Genomic DNA, 19,195 nt, shown 5'->3' with positions numbered 1-19,195 from the left:
ATAGTAAGCCATGAAATACGTGTTCAATGAAATATGTCTAAATTTCAGTGTCTAAATTTCAAATTTTATAAAAATCGGTGGCGATTTAAAGATTTTTCCATACAAACTTTCAAACCTTTATTTGCACCCTTAGGGGGTGAATTCTAGAAAACCATGAAACACATGTTCAATTAAATATTTTTAAGAGTCTAAATTTCAATTTTTTTATAAAAATCGGTGGCGATTTAAAGTTTTTCCATACAAACTTTCAACCCCTTATTTGCACTCTTAGGGGGAGAATTCTAGAAAACCATGAAACGTGTTCATAAAAATTGGTGCCGATTTAAAAAAAATCTATACAAACTTTCAACCTCTTATTTGCAGCCTTAGGACAGAATTATCCTATGAATTTTCAAAATTTTCGCACATACTGTCCATTAAATATGTCCATGTCCATTATTATTAATATCAGTATGTATTTATCTTCACACGCGCACGCACTGACGTATGTTTTCGTTCTCACTCGTATATTACTTGCTGTCAAATTAATTTTATTCTTTATTTTATTATCTTGACTTTCTTGTATTTATTTATCTGTGTTTTATTATTAGTTAATATGAACGAGGCGACTGCGGCTTGCGGCTTTAGCGAATTAATTATTTCATCTTCTTGTTCTTGAAACAGATAAGGCGTAAGCGTTGAATTCCGTAATTTAAGACGCAAGGTCTTGAAAATCAAGCGGAAAATGATGTGTGATGAAAATGAGTGTCTTAACACTAAGCTTTCTCCGTCTATACTATCTACATATACAATTATATACCTTTAAACAAAGGCAGTGTGAAGATATCACGATATGATGCGAAATCGACTACAGTAAAAAATAAATGGAAATAAAAATAGTGCATTGAGAAAACGAAAGCAAATATAATAACAATGTGACTGAAACGTTCACGTGATAGCATTATTAACGAGCCGTAACAATCTCTGGAGAATAACATTTTCCATTTAAAATATATGTAACTTGGTACAGTCGCAGGAAATATACCTAATGATTAAATGTATCCAATATTTATAAGAACACATATTTATTGATTTCAAATATTAATACAATAAGCTGCACTTAGCACTTAGAGAGGCACATCTTATCGTGATTTAAATTTTCAACTTAATATAGACCACAATATAAAATCTTAAATAAATCCTACTCAACGCGTTCTTGTTCCTTTTTATGAAATCCAAAAATGGGTTTTGAAATTTATAAAGTAACAATAATAATAGTGAACATTCGAGAAATATATACAGAAATTATTTAATTTTTAGCCGTGTACTATAATTATTGGATTGTGTTTAAGGTAGGTAGTATTTAAATCATTGATTTTATGAAACAATCCAAAATGGTTCAATGCGATGAATAGAAAGTAATAAATGGTTACTAAATATAAAGTAAAAGCAAATTTCAACTTCATCGTTAGCGAAATACGTTAGAAAGATGAAATATGTTTTAAAAAATGTACAGAATAGTAAACCACTATATTTTAATTTAGATCGCAGCCGCTGCAACTCTCGAGCTCACACGAATTAATGGAAGCTCATTTAATATCTCCATTTGATGAAACAGGTGTCAAGTATTACTTATTCTCTTTAAGAGTTTCATGTCGACATCACGTACATATGCTTAGTAAGCAAGAAACGATAAATACTATATTATAATAGCTATAATTAATTTGTGATTAAATATATAAATAAATATAAAAACCTTTCAAAAATACAAAAATTGCATGAAAATTAAAATAAGGTATTGATTTAATACGTACATACAAACATATCCAATAATCATGCATCCACATTAATCACACCTCGTACACCTCTTCTTTCTCCTGGAATTAATCCCGGCTAATGCCAGGGTCGGGTAGGAAGGCTCCTACTCAACCTACTCCACTTTGCACGGTCTTTTGCACCTCGTATACCTCTTATACAAAATTATATGTCCGTGCCTAGTTTCTCTCCAACCCCACAACGCCAAAATGAAACATTGCCCAAGCGTGTTCATGTCCTAAGACAGCAATGCATATAAGAAACAAACATATTAAAAAAAAAATACAGTCGAATTGATAACCTCCTCTTCTTTCAGAAGTCGGTTAATAAAAAGGACTAGCAATACATAAATTGTGTCAATATAACACTGATTCCAGAACACGCTTCTAAGTAATAAAATTAGATAAACGTCAAATTGTCGAAGCCATTCCCAATTACAACTAACAGACACCGATGATATATATTTCAAGTCTTTATTTGAAATAAGAACTCCAATTTCAGATGCTATGTTCGTGCAATGGTTTTATAATTAACAACGGCTTCCACTGTATCAAGTTTCAAATCAACGTTTATACTATATATATATTTGTATTATAGTTTAAAAGTTTTATTGGTACTATGTATTTTCATAATATTTTATTTAGCGTCACGCTCTAACATACACACCAGGGTAGGTAGAGGGGACCTGGTGTTAAGATCACAACCATCGCGTTATGGTTATGCCCCTGCAGCATAGCGGCCTCTAGTCTTAGTTTATCACTATATTAAAACCATAATTGTTATTAAGTGTATTTAAATAATAATAACCATAATATTTAACAAAAATATAAAAATTCTATTAGGCCAATTATAACTTAAGGGACAATAGCGCGCCTCTTGGTTCAAAATATTTGTATTACAAATGAATATTTGTTTCGGTCTTGATTTTAATGCGAGGACTCGACGTGACTTAATGCCAAAGTATTTATTTACTGCTAGCTACTTTTAACATTTTAAAATTGTTATTTCATAGAAAGAAAAGAAAAATACTCAATAAAAGACGACAAAAGAGCGCTTATAGGGTTTCTAAGAAGCGCGGGTTCAAATTCCACTTCACACGTTCTAATTTTTATACGTTTTCTAAAAAAAAAAATACTTTATAACTCTTGAAAAAGCGTATATAATTTACATGAACTTGTACACATAATTCTCAAATAACATGCAATATTTTAAAAGTGCGAACAATATATGTACGTAGTTTTCATACAATTTTATTTACTCTTGTTTTAAAACCATCTATTCTGCTTTGTAGACACTAAACCAGTGCGCTAACAGCGAGGTAAATTATAAGTGAAAAAATATTAGTTCTGCTTGAATCTTGCATTCAATTTAATAACTGCGAAATTTAAAACTAGGTATATATTTTAGCGCTGAAAAAGTAAATACGCTTGTATAGGCTGAATATGTAAATGTTTTTTTATCGCTACAATGTTAAATAATAATCGTTGTTGTCTTTCATTTTCTGGAGGCCCGTCGTGGCTCAGGGGTACAAGCGGCTGAACGCGACAGGTTGTGGGTTCGATTTCCACTCGAGAAAATGATGTTTAATATTTTCATTTCTTCGCTCTGGTGTCGAGACAATACGCAGCGTTGAGTTCTGCCACTCAACCCGTAATCCCTCCTGTATTCGGCAGTAAGTAAGGAGCGAAATGTCTTAACTCTAGGCTGCCTCTGCCTATCCAACTACAAGCGGGATTGAGCGTGAAAGTGAAAAATAAATGGATATTCACATTCCAATAGATTATTATAAGTTCTTATTATCAATAAGTTGATTATTTATTATTGAGTTCGGATATGCTCATTAATGCATTAATTAATTACAGTATATTAATGTTACTCACAAATATTTTTATTTATTGCAAAAGTTATTTGGTCTCTTTAAAATAAATACGGTGTAATTAGTCACTTAGTATGAAGCCTTGGATCAAATCCCACAACAAAACCCATGGATATTTGTTTTTGGGGGTTGTTTGGAGCAGTACAAGCTATATTATAATAATTACCTAATTTGGAAGCAATCGACTTTAGCAGCCTACTTTGATAGCATAAGCCTATTATTATGTTTTATATTATAAAAAGGCAATTCGTTCAATACTTTTATTACATATAAAAATACCTTTGGTACATTTTCCAATATAAATAAAAAAATGACCTAGATAATGTTAAAAATTATTAATTAAACATGATAACATAAAAATGAATACATATAAAAAGAAACTTACGACTCCGACCGCTATGCTCAATGTAGCATTAATAGAAATTATTAACGCGCAACGGGTTCGATTTCTATGCTGTGTTAATACATGTTTTATTACATAGATATATAATATTGTAGTAATTATTGTACAGGTTATAGAAAAAAATTACAATTATAATTTGTAAATAAAATGAACTAAAAATGTAAACAATTAACAAATTACACAAAAATAAAATTTTATAAATAAACCATAAAAAATTACTATACATAAAAAATATTATAAAATCTTTCATAGTGATAATTCGGAAATAATTTTATTAAGAACTTATAGGAACAAAAATATGTAATATTTATAAGAATAATAAGATATAAGGAAAAGAACCTTAAAATGTATCCGTAAATTGATTGTATATGAAAACTCAATATTGAATGATGCTATTAAATTGTATTTTAAAATACACGATAAAACTTTACGTTGGTATATTAAAAGCACCTAAGTACAAAAAATGCGTATATACAAATATAAGTATATAATAATAATAATATAATGAATGAATGAATATGAATATTAATATTATATGAATATTATAATTAGAAATTTAAATATATCCTAACTTTGTTTGTATTTTCACATGGAAAGTCTGAAAGCTTTAAAGATTTGTAACTGGGTAAAATATGGTACGCCCTCCTTAACACATGCTGCGCTTGCCAAATTCCATAGACATTAAGTCAAGCAATTTAGGTAAGGACGTAACTTGTTTACGTGTAACCACTCTCATTTAAAATTTGCATCGTATTATAAAGGCAATTTAAAATATACATTTATTACGTATTAAATTAAGAATTATTTTATACTTCTAATAAAATTCAAAGAAAGTTTAAAATATATTACTATGAAATTACTTATATGTGTTATCTGCGTTATTTAAGTATCGCTCATTTGGCGTAACAATCACGTAATTGCATTAGAAAACAGTGTAAATGTGTGTCTGTACATGTGTAAGGACTACTTAGAAATTTTAATTGCTCCCCCCTCAATTTTTAGAAAAGTCTAAATACTTTTGAAATTTAATTATTTATAGGCATTGTGGTAATCACATAATTCGAGGCAAAAGGCTGGCTTTGAGTACTGCCACTCAAAACACAATGCCTCGAAAAATTCGGAGAACGGAGTGTCTTAACATTAGGTTCCTTCTGCCTACCCTGCTATGTACGGAATACAGGGTAGAGCTGATTTAATTAATTTTTTTAATAAAATATCATAGACACCACAACATAATTCGCTGCAGAAATATTAAAGCTAAACTTGGCACGTTGTCGCGTTGCTCCCATAAAACAGTGTTATGTAACGCTCATATAAACATTTTGAGTAATCTCCCCATATAATTTATGGCGAAGGACAAAAGCATTGATTTTTTATTTTGGCGTACGTTGGCTAACACGTTGCAAACAAAGATGTATATTGATATCTTAAATACCAATTAATGCTTCATGGAAGTCAATATACACTCATCTATATATATAAAATCGAAAGGTCACTCACTCATCACGAAATCTCAGAAACTACAAGTGCTAGGAATCTCAAATTTTGCATAGGAGTTACTTATAAGACGTAGGTGCTCGCTAAGACGGGAAAGTTTGTATGAAACTTCGTTACTACAAATGCTAGGAGTCTCAAATTTTGCATAGACGTCACTAGGACGTAGTCATGGAGACATAAATTAATAATAACATAGTTCACGCGGGTGAAACCGCGAGCGGGCCGCTAGTATAGTATATTTATTAGTTTTTAACTATTATTTAAGGAAAAACCCTATTTACCCTAAATTTTATTAAACCTTAGGGTTTTAAAACCGAGTTCAATTTGTAAAATTTTACCTACTAGTAAAGTTACAAACTTGAATAGCAGTCGTTTGCCGTAAAACTTTCCAACGATATTCGAGGGCACAGAAGTATAAATATATGAAAACTATTTATTTGTAAGTATATGCGAGTTTAAGAAGATACAGCGAGTTAATGTTTTTTTGCTCTATATGAAGTAGTTTTAATTATTTTTTATTTATTTTCGGGAAACGGATCCTATTTAAGTTTAAGTAAAGTTGCTTTACATTATAAATCTAACTTATTATGAAAAATATAAAAAATAATATCTATGTATTTACAATATTAAACTAAAATTACAATCGAGTATTAAATTAAAATTTGTTGCGGTAAAGCGGCGCGCAATCCGCAATACAAACTTCGAAAACTTTGTAATTTCAAAACGCAAGTCCAACGATATTCTTCCAGCATTCGGAGCAATTAGCAGATTTGTATCATCTTGCTTATTTAACTTAATATTAAATTATATAATTTCCCGGAGATTTACGGTCGTGAATATTTTTTTTATAAACTGATTGAAAGTTATACACATTTTCGGAAGTAGCTAATTCAGTTACTAGTAATAATTGTCAAAATTCATAGTTATTTATGATCAGAGAAAAGAAATTTCTAAATATATACGAAGAATACAAATAAACAGTCATCGCTCCCGTAAAAATCACATGTCACCCTACCCTTTAATAAAATAATATTTAAAAAATGCATATATAGCACACAAAAGTAGGTACGTATCATGTTTTAACTTTGTTAATACAATTTTTTTTAAATGAATTTCTTCACAGATTTTATTTCTCTAAATTATTAAAATTGTATTAAAAAAATTTAAATCCATTTTATTTACTTAATCAATATATAGCATAGCGAACTTCACAAATTAAATTTATAAACTATCACAAGACTTCAGCCTTACTCTATACTCGCATTGATTAAACGATACAGATCCCAATTTGTTCGTCGTTAATGCTAAAGGATATAATTTTTTTGTTCACATTTTATCTATATCTATATTCTATATAATATATAAAAGGACTTGTCCTCACTGACTGAGGTAAGACGCACGCACAGCCGTAACCGCTGATGGCAGAAACGTGAAATTTGGACAGATGTTTACTTTCGTAATCTGGACATCCACTAAGAAGGGATTTTGAAAAATTTTAACGCTAAAGGGGTGAAATATGGGTTGAAAATTTGTATGGAAAAAATTTAAATCGCCACCGATTCTTATAAAATTTGAAATTTAGATTTTTAAAAGTATTTAATTGAATACGTGTTTCATCGTTTTCTATAATTCTCTCCCTGACGGGTTGAAAGTTTGTATAGATTTTTTTTTAAAATCAGCACCGATTTTTATAAAATTTGAAATTTAGACTAAAAATATTTAATTGAACATGTGTTTCATGGTTTTCTAGAATTCACTCCTAAATAAGCAAGCGCAGCTGCGCGCGTCCGCTAGTCATATATAAATCTAAAAACAATATGTAAAATATATATTGCATTCTACGTATAACGAGTACACTGCTCCGACAACTTGTCGTACAATAGTAAGTAAATAGCTTCTTCATTTTCATTTAAATTAGATCGAGTCGTTGCTAGATCTAATTCATGACGCCCTCGCCTAGTCGGAACAAGAAGACCTTTTAAGTTTTAGTTTTCCAACTTCACACAATTCGCATAGAAGCTTCTAGTTTTATTTTTTTTTTACTTTATGCCATATTCCGCATATACCGGGGTAAGTAGAGGGAACCTAGTCTTAAGACATTGCGTTCCTTATTTACCGACGAAATTTATTTTCTTATATATCAATGATATATAAGAAAACAGATATATTAAATTTTGACTAAGAAGCCAGAAGCAATCAACATTGATTAAACCACAGTTGAAATGACGCCTATTAAGGCAACTGTGGGATTAAGATATCGACTTATATGTAGGTATGCACACATATAGTGTTATTAGCCACCTAAAATTGGTGCTGCTTTTTCTCTGTTTTGTTTTCAGAATGGAATTTAAAGTTTGTTTTTGTATTGATATGCGAATATCTTAACTATAACTATTCCGATTTTTCTGTATAAAAACGGAACAAAATAACAATAATAGTTATATTTAATACAATTGTAAACAACTTGTAAAAGATTTTTAATACAAAAGAAATTAGAAACTTGTATGGTGATATTATTCATACCTATATTATAAGTTCGAAAGTAACTCTGTCTGTCTGTCTGACTTTTACGCAATCAGGGCCAAACCGCTAATTTAATTGTGATAAAATACTCATAAAGAGATACTTGAGGGTCTCGGGATGAACATAGGATACTTTTTTTCTCATATTTGTAATATTTTCGATAAATACCAATATATTAAAATACTTAATAATTTGCCATGCAATTGATTCTGCCATGTTAATAACAACCGTCGCTATACGTCCGTTGCTAAGCAACGATTTGCAAAGTTTGTTGTTAGAAAACGTCACCCAAAATGAGCTTGCTTAACGCATCTATCTATTGAAAATTGAAAATAATTTAATAAATATATTTAATAAATATTGGTATAGTTCAAGCGGGCGTAGCCGCGTTCGGGCCTACTAGTTTCGTATAATAATAAAAATATATTTACAAGAAAAAAAAAATCCTCTTTTTAACACAAAAATATTTCAACCACTAATATTAGGAGTAATTTAAACGCAGAAGTTCTTCCACCTTATTACTTACAAAACTTATATCATTTTACATATAATATATATGTAGTTACAGAGGTCCCTTAAACCCTCTGACATCAGCATATTAGCAATAATGATGAATAGAAGTCGCACATCAATAGCGGGCCGCAGTTGGCTCCAACTCACATATACATACATACATATGTGAAGTAATTGATGATCGTCGATTAATTTAATTGGTGAGCGATATCCGATGCAATATTTTAGCAGTTAAATTTTGCAATTTGTGAATCATTTTGCTATTGTCTTTTTGATTTCAATTTGAGCCATATTGTATTTAATATCTCTTGTTATATATAATACTTGGTGAAATTATCATTAATTTTATTACGGGTACAACAAATGAAATTATAATAATATTTGTTGGCTCGAAGCTACTTTGCTTACATAGCCGAGGGGCTACGAATTTGATATTTAAAAGGAACAATTTTGAGTGGCTCAGTGTTCGAGGAAACTTCAAAGACGTTTAAAATAAATTTCCAAATCAGTGTAACAAGAGTTATTATACAAAGCATAGTTTATATTAAATATAACAAAGATGACAACAAACATGCAAAATTCTAGAAACAGAATATTTCTATGCGTTAGTAGCTCGTAGTGCTCACTCAATGATTCTATCCTAAAAATCGGTAAATTAAAATTGGCTCTTAATGAGGGTAAAAAAATATAAAATACAATATTAGACAGACGAATATTTTTTATGTTAAAAGTTGAATGCACTTTCGATTTGACTAAAGGCGATATTAGATAATTTGAGTTATATTATCAACACCACGTATTTTTAAAGGTAAGAAGACGTATGTACATGTCTATAGGTATATATCGCTACGTTAATTTAACAAACTAAATAAATAGAACTAGTTCATGGAACTCAATAATATAAAACATGTTTGGCACTAACACATCTAATGAATGGAATTTCCCCATTCTCAGGATGAAGGCGAACTTACGCCGAGATGAAAATACGGTGGTTTTGTTGGCCGCCACCAAATTACAACTTCCTAACTTTTGTAACAAACGAAAATTCGAGAACGGTCTTTCTATCTAATGCTCTTATAAATTTATATCACTTTTGTTTCTACTAATGACCCTCTTTGGCCTCACAATAATATATTTTACTTATGGAGAAGAACATTTGGAAATTGGTCATCGATGGTCTCAGCGCCTGTTGCGTATAACCTCCATTTTTAGCTACTTCACCGAAGTCTGAAGAACATATTGTTCTCTGATAATAATTATATTGGTATGATTCGTAAAAACGCCTCGGCAATAGCTATTCTGTATTTTTATTTGAATTCCTCTTAGGGTAAATTGTTATAACAAATTTTAAAAAGCCATAAAAATAATTTATAAATCACATAAAATGACACTTTAAGCTGCTAATAAACCATTATTTTTCTTTTTCAAAATATAAAATTATGAAGAAAGAAGAATAAAGAATTTATTAAGAATATTATTATATCCTTTTCTGACATTAGAATCTAATATACAGATTTTATAGCAACTTGTTCGTATATAATAGATTATGCAAAGTAAATAATTATAAAACCGTACCAGCACACTTCTATTATGGATTCATTATGCCGTTATTACCCTGGGGCTACGAAAGAACTGGCATCATGAGCTGCCGGAAGCATCTATCGATCTGCCGTATAATTATTCTAGAAAAATCGTTTTTACATTCTTAATAAGTTGAAATAAGTACCTCTAATCACTTATAAAATAAGTTAAAAAGCTGTTAATCATTTAATTTACTGTATAGATAATTATTTAGTGAAATTAATGAAAATAATTTAGTAAAAAAATCTTGTTATCCACACACGCAGCTTATTCTTTATATTTGAAACGACATTCATTTGGAATAATGAAACTTATTTCTATTTGTTTTGCTTGTTGATTGACTCCCCGTATGTTTACATTCAATTACTCTTTTGTTCGAAAAAAGTAAGTGGACCTAAAGTTGAAACTTTGTAACGAGCACCGACTCTACTAACAGGGTCATGTTTGACAGCAGAAATATACATACATATAAATAAACGATCGTATGCAGTTGCCCGATTTAGCGAGGTGGAAATAAAAATATTTTTTAGCCAAACTTAAACTGTCGCATGTTATCGAAATGATAAAGATTGGTCGCATTCTAAAATACTGTCGTTATTTTCTTTACATTCTACCAAAAATTAAATAAAATACAGTGGGTAAAAAAAGTATTTGCACACCCTAATTTTTTGATGTTACATCTACAAAAAAACAGAATGCTTTTAGTTAATTATTGTATTTAATAGCTTAATCTATATATATTTCGAATTGGATAATAAAATTTCTCAGCAAATAGAAATTAGAGAATGAGACGGTATAAACACATATTTTAAAGTCAAATAAGTATTTGCACACCAACCGGCTTGTACGTATTTTGTAAAAAAAATCAATAATTAATGTAAGAAAAGACACTTAATATTTTGTGTGCATTCCATTAGCTAATTTAACTTTAAATTTGACCCGTTTTGGCGATAACTTCAACCTTCATTACGGAATAAAATAATTTCTTCACGCGTCGATATCGACAGTTCAAATTCTTTCGGCATGTTGGCTTCAAGATTTTTTCTGAACACTAAACAAATGTCTCGTTATTAGAATACGTTTCCCGATGTTCTCATGTATACATACAATGTTCACATTTTACCTAAAGTGACAAAATGTCGCGGGAATAACATTGTATCTAGAGAATGGTTGGTGTGCAAATACTTATTTGACTTTTAAAAAGGTGTTTTTACCATCTAATTTTTTTATTTCTGTTTTCTAAGAATTTTTAATAATCAATTCTAAATATATATAGATTAAGCTATTAAATACAATAATTAACTGAAATCATTCTGTGTTTTTCTAGGTGTAACTTCAAAAAAATTAGGTGTGCAAATACTTTTTTTACCCACTGTATATATTGAATTAATGAAATAATTATATAGTAGGTATAATATGAAGTCTCATCACATGAATACCTACGTCTTGATCTTAACTTCTATTTCTATTTGCCTCGTAATCAGGGCGAGAAAATGAGGATCCAGAAATAGAATCAAGTTTGCTGTAGATATTAATGCCTTTTACTTTTAAGAAGATTATTGATACTTTTATTATTAAAAAACATATTTACATTACACATTAATTCGACTAATTCGAATAAGTTATGAATTCTTAATTATTATGCCTAGAGTAAAAAATATATTGACAAAGTGACTCAATTATTTTATACTAAAATATAACAGATAATTTCTATCTTGATAAAACTACTTTCAGCTGTTAGTATCTCTATTTATAAGTGTTAAGATTTTCCGCTCCTAGAGTAGAATGCGGCATACTAGAGGCATTGTGTGTTGAGTGGCGGAATTCAATGCCGTGATTTGCCTTGACACCAGAGCCAAGAAAGGAAAATATGATATATTTCGGTTCCTTAAGAATCGAACCCACAATCGACCGCGTTTAACATCGCACGTTTGTGCCCCTACGCCACTACCAATATGAAATAATTAAAAAATGAATAAACACTTTTCACCGCTGGTTTTTCAATATGCACATACAATCTAATTGATGGTCGACAATTAAGTTAATTGATGCGCAGTGACTCTGGCAATATACCGAGTTATAAATTTTGTCGTTGTTGTGACTTTAAATATTGTCTATTCGTAACGAACTATTATGAATGCATAATGAGGCTATTTAACATTTTATTATACCGCATATTACTCACATATGTATATTATATTGAATGGAATTATCGAATTCAATAATATATTAAATTTATATAATTATATTTAACATATGCTTACCTACATATACACTTCTCTTGCCACTTTGGACAGGACGGGTTGAGAGGATGTTTCTTACGCGGAATACGCCTTCTGATAGCACAATTCCTTGTGCTGGTTAGCGAGAGGATGATGTTTAGAAGCTGAGTTTGTGATTACTGAAAAAAAAATAGAGTAAAAAGAATAAAGATAATGCTTAGTTGGTTAAAAAGAAAGAAATCTCAGCTCTTCGACATTCTAACATAAAATGTAATTATGTAAGAACTTTGTATGTACCTATAACAGTGTAATATTAGAAAAGAAGGGAATATAATAGTAATTGAAGCCGTGGTAGCACAGCGAAAAAACGTCTAACGTAACACGGTTGTGGTTCCTACTCGGAAGAATGAATATATTTATTTTATTTATGTTTACCAGTTTAGGTAGACAAAATGCGGCGTTAACTTCCGCCACTTAACGCATATTGTCTCGAAAAGTAGGGTATGACGGGAGACTAAGAGACCTCTGCCTATGCGAAAAAAGCGTGAAGCTGTTATAATAAATACCTATGCATAGAGTATGACTTAGAACAAATTACCTATATCCCTTTAGTTCGTGAAAGCAATAAAATTGTCGGGAGCTAGTTTTCCCCAGACCACTAAAATATAAGGTGCAATAATGTAAGTGTCCGTGTAAGGAAAATTGCTTCTCCAGTAGTATATTACGAAAACATTCATTCATAGTAAACAAAATATGAATAGTTTTCCTCATGTGGAAAACATAATGCCTTAAACGGTATTTTTTAAGTTGCTTATTTGTGCTGTAATTTCCTTATATTTCATTTTTTTATATATTTAGAAATAATTTAATAAGAAATTAATTATATAATTACTTTAAATTTCCCAACACTATTTCAGTTTATAAGGCCCCTTGTAAAGATTTAATTTGTTGAAGACCGACTGTTCATCCTAATGAACTATTGAGCAAACTAACAAAATAGCACAGCGGGTACCTGTTATAACTAATAAATATGAAATTTACCAAAAATGGTTGTTAAAAATATTTTGTATCTTCATATATCCCAAATAACCAAATTGAAAGAAAAATCATGAAAAAAATACCTAACAATCGTAATTGAATACCCAATAAACGATATCCCACTTGACATAGTTCGACGATTTTATTTTTTTCATTTTGAAAATTTGACGACTGGTTGTCACTGTGGTGTATTTTTAACACGCTTTTATTAGCATCCCTATATATCCGCTTTTGAAACGTCGGATTAATTAGAAATTTTGCATACTTGCTGATGACAATGAAATAATAAGAAAAAAAAACCGGGGGTTCCGTACCAATTTTCGCATTATTGATCCGGTCAACGGGAATTACCTACAATTATATTATTTAAAAAAAAAAAAACAAAAAAAACGCTTGCGTAATGTCAATAACTTAAAAATGTATAAGACGAATCAATTAACGTATTAAACATCAAAAACGTTCAATACGGCTGTGCAGTTGGGTAGAAATACAAAAAAAATGTAAGTGCGAAAAAAATAATAACTTACTTTTCTTTTATTTACCCAAACAAGCTACTTATTTTTAAAATCCATCCTGGTAATAACTTAAGACTAATGAGTTCTTTAGAACTAATATTTAATATTTTTTACCTATATGCATTCACGAAACATAGCTGTGCTCAAAAACCGCCGTCGTAGCGGCTACGAGGAATATGTCTGACTGCGGACGACAGTTTATGTTTACGTTGGTACTTATGCTCTCACGAATTACTTAGTCAACGGAACTTATTCAGATCATAAAATTTGAAAGATAATGATTTTTTTTAGTTAATTGAAATGACATAAATATGCATATACATACTATATGTACGCATATACCTACATATATTTAAAGATATAAATCGCAATTAAGAATAAAAATTGCTATATTCATCACATGTAAAACTAGCTCCTGCCATCTACCATTATTTTTTTTCAAAATGTGCTATTTAAAGAAATAGAGTGCTTGTTACATAGAATAAAAATATTATTGCTGTTAGTCTATAGAATCAAAAGGACCTACAAATTTGTTTTCCTGTACGAACATAGTTCATTAATTAACAAGTTATTTAGCAAGAGCAGGTTACCAAATTTTGTTAGCATTTAATGATCATAAATGAACTAGAAATAAATTTCTGTTAAAACATTTATGAACAACTATAAATAATACTTTATTCATAAAATATTAAACATAAGGTATATTACATATTAAATTTATTTATAGTTCAACTTTAAAATATCCTCGTAAATGCACAATGTACGTACGCGCAGAATTTCGCGGTAGATTAGAATTTAGAACAGAGTATTAACACCTAGGGAAATGCATTTAAGTTAGTAACAGTGCGGCGGAACCACACAAGCTTACGCGTGGCAAATATATATCCGCTTTTATACTAAATACATACTTTTATATATCTAGCTCTTAAAACTTAGAGGCCGTCCTGGTGGAGTGTGACAGCGCCTGACTAAAACGGTTATGGGTCGATATCCACTCGAGGGATGATTGTCATTTTTCTCCTCCGCCGGACATAGAGAGGCGTTGAGGCTCGTTCCAATACATAATGTCTCGAATTCGGAAGGAAACTAAGAAATGTGAAGCTCACAAAACCTATTGAAGCTTAACTTTATGTGCATGGAATAAAAAAAATCATACTGATGAAGACTTTCATTCCCTACTTTCCATCGAATTCTGGAATCATTGCGTGTTGAGTGGCGTACCTCAATGCCGCGCTCGTTACCAGAGCGATGAAAATATTAAATATTTCTTTTCCTCGAGTGGGATCGAACCTACAACATCTCGCGTTAACAGCACGCTTGGGAACCTGCACCACGACTGACCTCATTATATGTACTAATGAAGCCTTATTTTGTTTCGTTATATATTACATTATTTAATAAAACAGAACCAAATAATTTATACTAACAAAAGATATCGTATAAATTTATACCAACCTACTACTGTACGTGTATAGATTGAATTTAATTAAAATCGTATTGAACAGTGAATATCAGTAACAGCATTAAATTACAAATGCAAAATTATTATATAAATGCTGTTATTTTTCACTACATTTTGCAATTGATATAATATACGAGTATATTATACTAATGATCAGTAATTGTTACTTCTCTTCCTTTGATATGTAAACCTATAACTTTGTCAGGGTGTAAATATTTACTTTTATTTAGTTTATGTTTAATTCTATAAAGATGTATATTAACCTCCTATACATATTCAATTGTATCACTGCACTTCCTAAAACGAAACTCTTAGTGGTAAAGTTCTTTGATTTCCACGATTATTACACATTTTAAATTAAGCTAACATAATATTTTAACCGAATTAATCGCGTATATTTAAGATTATACACTTTCCGGGAAACCCGACGTTTCGAACACTTTCCAGTAGTCCGTGGTCACGGGTAGACTGAGGTGGCATTCGTCTGTCAGTTGATATAATTATTATATCAAACTACCGCCAACGATTTTTTAAATGCCTCGCGTACTGCCCTGGATTCCTGCAGAATGAGCTGAAATTATTTTGCCCTCTGGTATGGTGGGTGGAAGACTTCAATGATTTTATGAGTGGGTCCCAGGTGGTAGAAGGCTTCCAGCCATACCCTCTATTGAAATTAGTATGTTTTTAAATAACTAAACAATTTTTATAACGACATTTTTCTACAAGCAAGATCAAATAAAATCTCAAAAGATTTAGATGACATTTTATTAAGTGCATAATACATAGATAGCTCTACTAAAATGCCAACTGGACATCAGGCTAAGTATCTACACTTAAATATTATTAAATAAATATTGGATAGTCGAAGCGGGCGAAGCCGCACGGGAGCCGCTAGTCGTAAATAAATATCTATCGAAAGCCAACGACGCCGGCACTTTGTAACTTATAACTTCTCGCAGACGAGAGAGAAAATAATTAATTAATTATTTATGTACCGAACTTAATCTCTTTTAATTTTACGCAAGCTTTAATGAAAATGGCTGTAATAATTTAAAGTACACCTCCGTCTAATACAACTGAATGTTTTATGTCATCTATAAAGTAAAACGACCAACAAAGGCAAGAGACTGGAACGCACTAAATCGATGCACTCAGCCATTACTACACGCTGTTGTTTTCACTCGTTTGAAGTTTTGCATTCCGTTCTAAAAAATTTTGTGAATAGACATTTAAAAGTCAAAGCAAAATTTTAAACTATACCTACGAGTACGTCACACTGTTAAATGTAATAAAGCCAGCCGTGGTTCACGTTACTTAAAGGTATTTTTAGTTTTTATCCAAGGTGCAAACGCATTGATATAATTGAATAAAACTATTTATTTTATATAACTAATAAAACTATTTTTGGTGAAGTTAGTTTTCTTTATATATAGTGAACTTTAATCAAAAAAATATATTTTATTTGTTTAGGCCAAAAACACTATACAAATACCTATTTATAAATTAGTTTAAGGCAAGCTCGTCATTACTATAATTTAATAAGACATAATATTTATTTCAAATAAAGAAAATAACAATTTCGTGACATGTAATAAAAAGACGAAAATGACATACATTTAGGTACTCAAAATATAAAGTTAATGTTTTTCATTTCAATTTCTCAGTATCGAAAATTGATTAAAACTGCTCTTAATCTAATTATATGTAACTAGTGGGCGCGCGCAGCTTCGCCCGCTTATTTGGACCCTTAGGCGTGAATTCTAATAAACCATGAAACATGTGTTCAATGAAATATTTTTAAGAGTCTTAATTTCAAATTTTATAAAAATCGGTGGCAATTTAAAGATTTTTCCATATCAACTTTCAACCCCTTATTTGCACCCTTAGGGGGAGAGTTCTAGAAAACGATGAAACACGTGTTCAATTAAATACTTTTAAAAATCTAAATTTCAAATTTTATAAAAATCGGTGCCGATTTAATTTTTTTTCCATACAAACTTTCAACCCCTATTTCACCCCTTTGGGGTTAAAATTTTTCAAAATCCCTTCTTAGTGGATGTCCAGATTATGGAAGGAAACTTTTGTCCAAATTTCACGTTTCTACCATCAGCGGTTACGGCTGTGCGTGCGTCTTACCTCAGTCAGTGAGGACAAGTCCTTTTATATATATAGATAGCAACGTAATTGCGAACTGCTAGTAGGCACGTACGTACATACTGATAGGTACGTTTCTGTCAAAGCCTAATGTTTACGTAGATTACGTTCACTCGCCAACTGGTGCCTAATAGTGTTCTCAGATTCCTAAATTATACAAAGACATGGACTAACCCATCGGGCGTTAGCTACTATATACCATTCTGACGAACGGCTTTCTATACCTATCTATTCTGTACTATATACAAAAATAGGTACAATTTACAAAGGTACTGGTAAGTAATTATTCTGAACTAAATAGCACGAAAAGTTACGAATATGTTTTAAGCAGCAATACAGCCTTTTAAACTACATCATTTTTGGTCACTTTCTGTGGGTATATTATTTATTCTATCAGAAAGTGAGAATTTGTAACTATTTTTTAAAAAATCACCTTCACGCTGTATCCCGCACACAGCAGGGTAGGAAGAGGAAACCTAGTGTTAACTCCGTTCCCCACTTTCTGTCGAATTCTAGAGGCACTGTGTGTTGAGTGGCAGAACTCAACGCCGCGCTTTGCCTCAACACCAGAGCAAAGAAATGGAAATATAAACGTAAATAAATATTTCACCTTCTCGATGACCCCTCCTGGGGATCGAATCCGCAATCGTCGCGTTACAGAAACACTTTGTGCCGCTGCGCCACGACGGTATAACTATTTTGGATTGTTATTATTTATATTTTTGTTTTTTAAGAGTCAGATCGATATCGATCGACGATGGATGGTGTGGTATTATTAAGGTCTAGGACAATATTTAGTGGTACATAAATGAACACGTAAATTGTGGATTCAAATAAAAAATTAAAACCATAACCATCCACAACTGAATGCAAATTTTATATACATATATACCAAAACATATTATATAAAATTGATTCTTAAACCTAATTTGATAGTATTACTCGTATAATTTAATATATGTACGTGACCGTAGCAAGAGCTCACGCTGGAATATCAACTATAACATAATATGTACTTAAGAAGATGAAATGAAAATTGTAACCTAAGTGAAACTCAGTCGGTAATTGAAGGTAAATAGTATCGCACTGCCCTATATGTATCCACGTTAAGCGAACATTTCCCAAAATGTATCAATTAGTTCAACCGTTACATTGCTTTAATAGCTTGCAATTTCAAAGCAATAGTAGATATATTCTCCAATATGAATATTTATTAACATAAATTTCTGTTAAATCTATCCATTATTGAATAAATATAATCAGTTGATATTATGTTTCATTAAATTACGTAGTGTATGTAGAGTGATAAGTTTATAATATATTTTACGTCACTGCAAAGTATAATTAATAGTATTTAGTGAAAATGAATAAATTAAGAGTAATTATTATATGTAGGTATAGTTTATGAGGATTGTAAAACTAACATGACTTTTGCGGGCATATGCACTCATTTTGTATGAAATGAACTACACGTACTAGGTTGTAATGATTATTTTCTATGAACTCCCTATATTTTTTTTTCTTTTCACAACTTTTCTTTTATCTGTAGTAAGAATTTGATATAAATTTCTGCTTGCGTTTTTGAGAAAAAGGGTCTTGACAGACAGACCGACGTAC

The 19,195-nt window shown here is 30.7% G+C and overlaps 1 long non-coding RNA gene across 1 annotated transcript in view; it reads right to left on the bottom strand.

Moving 5' to 3' along the window:
- LOC146541392 (uncharacterized) overlaps nucleotides 1-15,882 on the bottom strand; it is a 92,455-nt gene extending 76,573 nt beyond the window's left edge. The window contains exons 1-2 of the long non-coding RNA XR_014877965.1: nucleotides 15,688-15,882; nucleotides 12,452-12,588 (exon numbers count right to left, since the gene is read on the bottom strand). This is a non-coding gene — a long non-coding RNA (uncharacterized LOC146541392). The remainder of the gene's footprint in view (nucleotides 1-12,451; nucleotides 12,589-15,687) is intronic.
- Nucleotides 15,883-19,195: the final 3,313 nt, after the last annotated feature.

This window comes from Heliconius melpomene, chromosome 1, assembly GCF_056956725.1.
Source record: "Heliconius melpomene rosina isolate 202511_hmr_F chromosome 1, ASM5695672v1, whole genome shotgun sequence".
Lineage (NCBI taxonomy): Eukaryota > Metazoa > Arthropoda > Insecta > Lepidoptera > Nymphalidae > Heliconius > Heliconius melpomene.
Note: the sequence above shows the minus strand (reverse complement) of the source record. Positions and strands in the feature narration are given on the sequence as shown.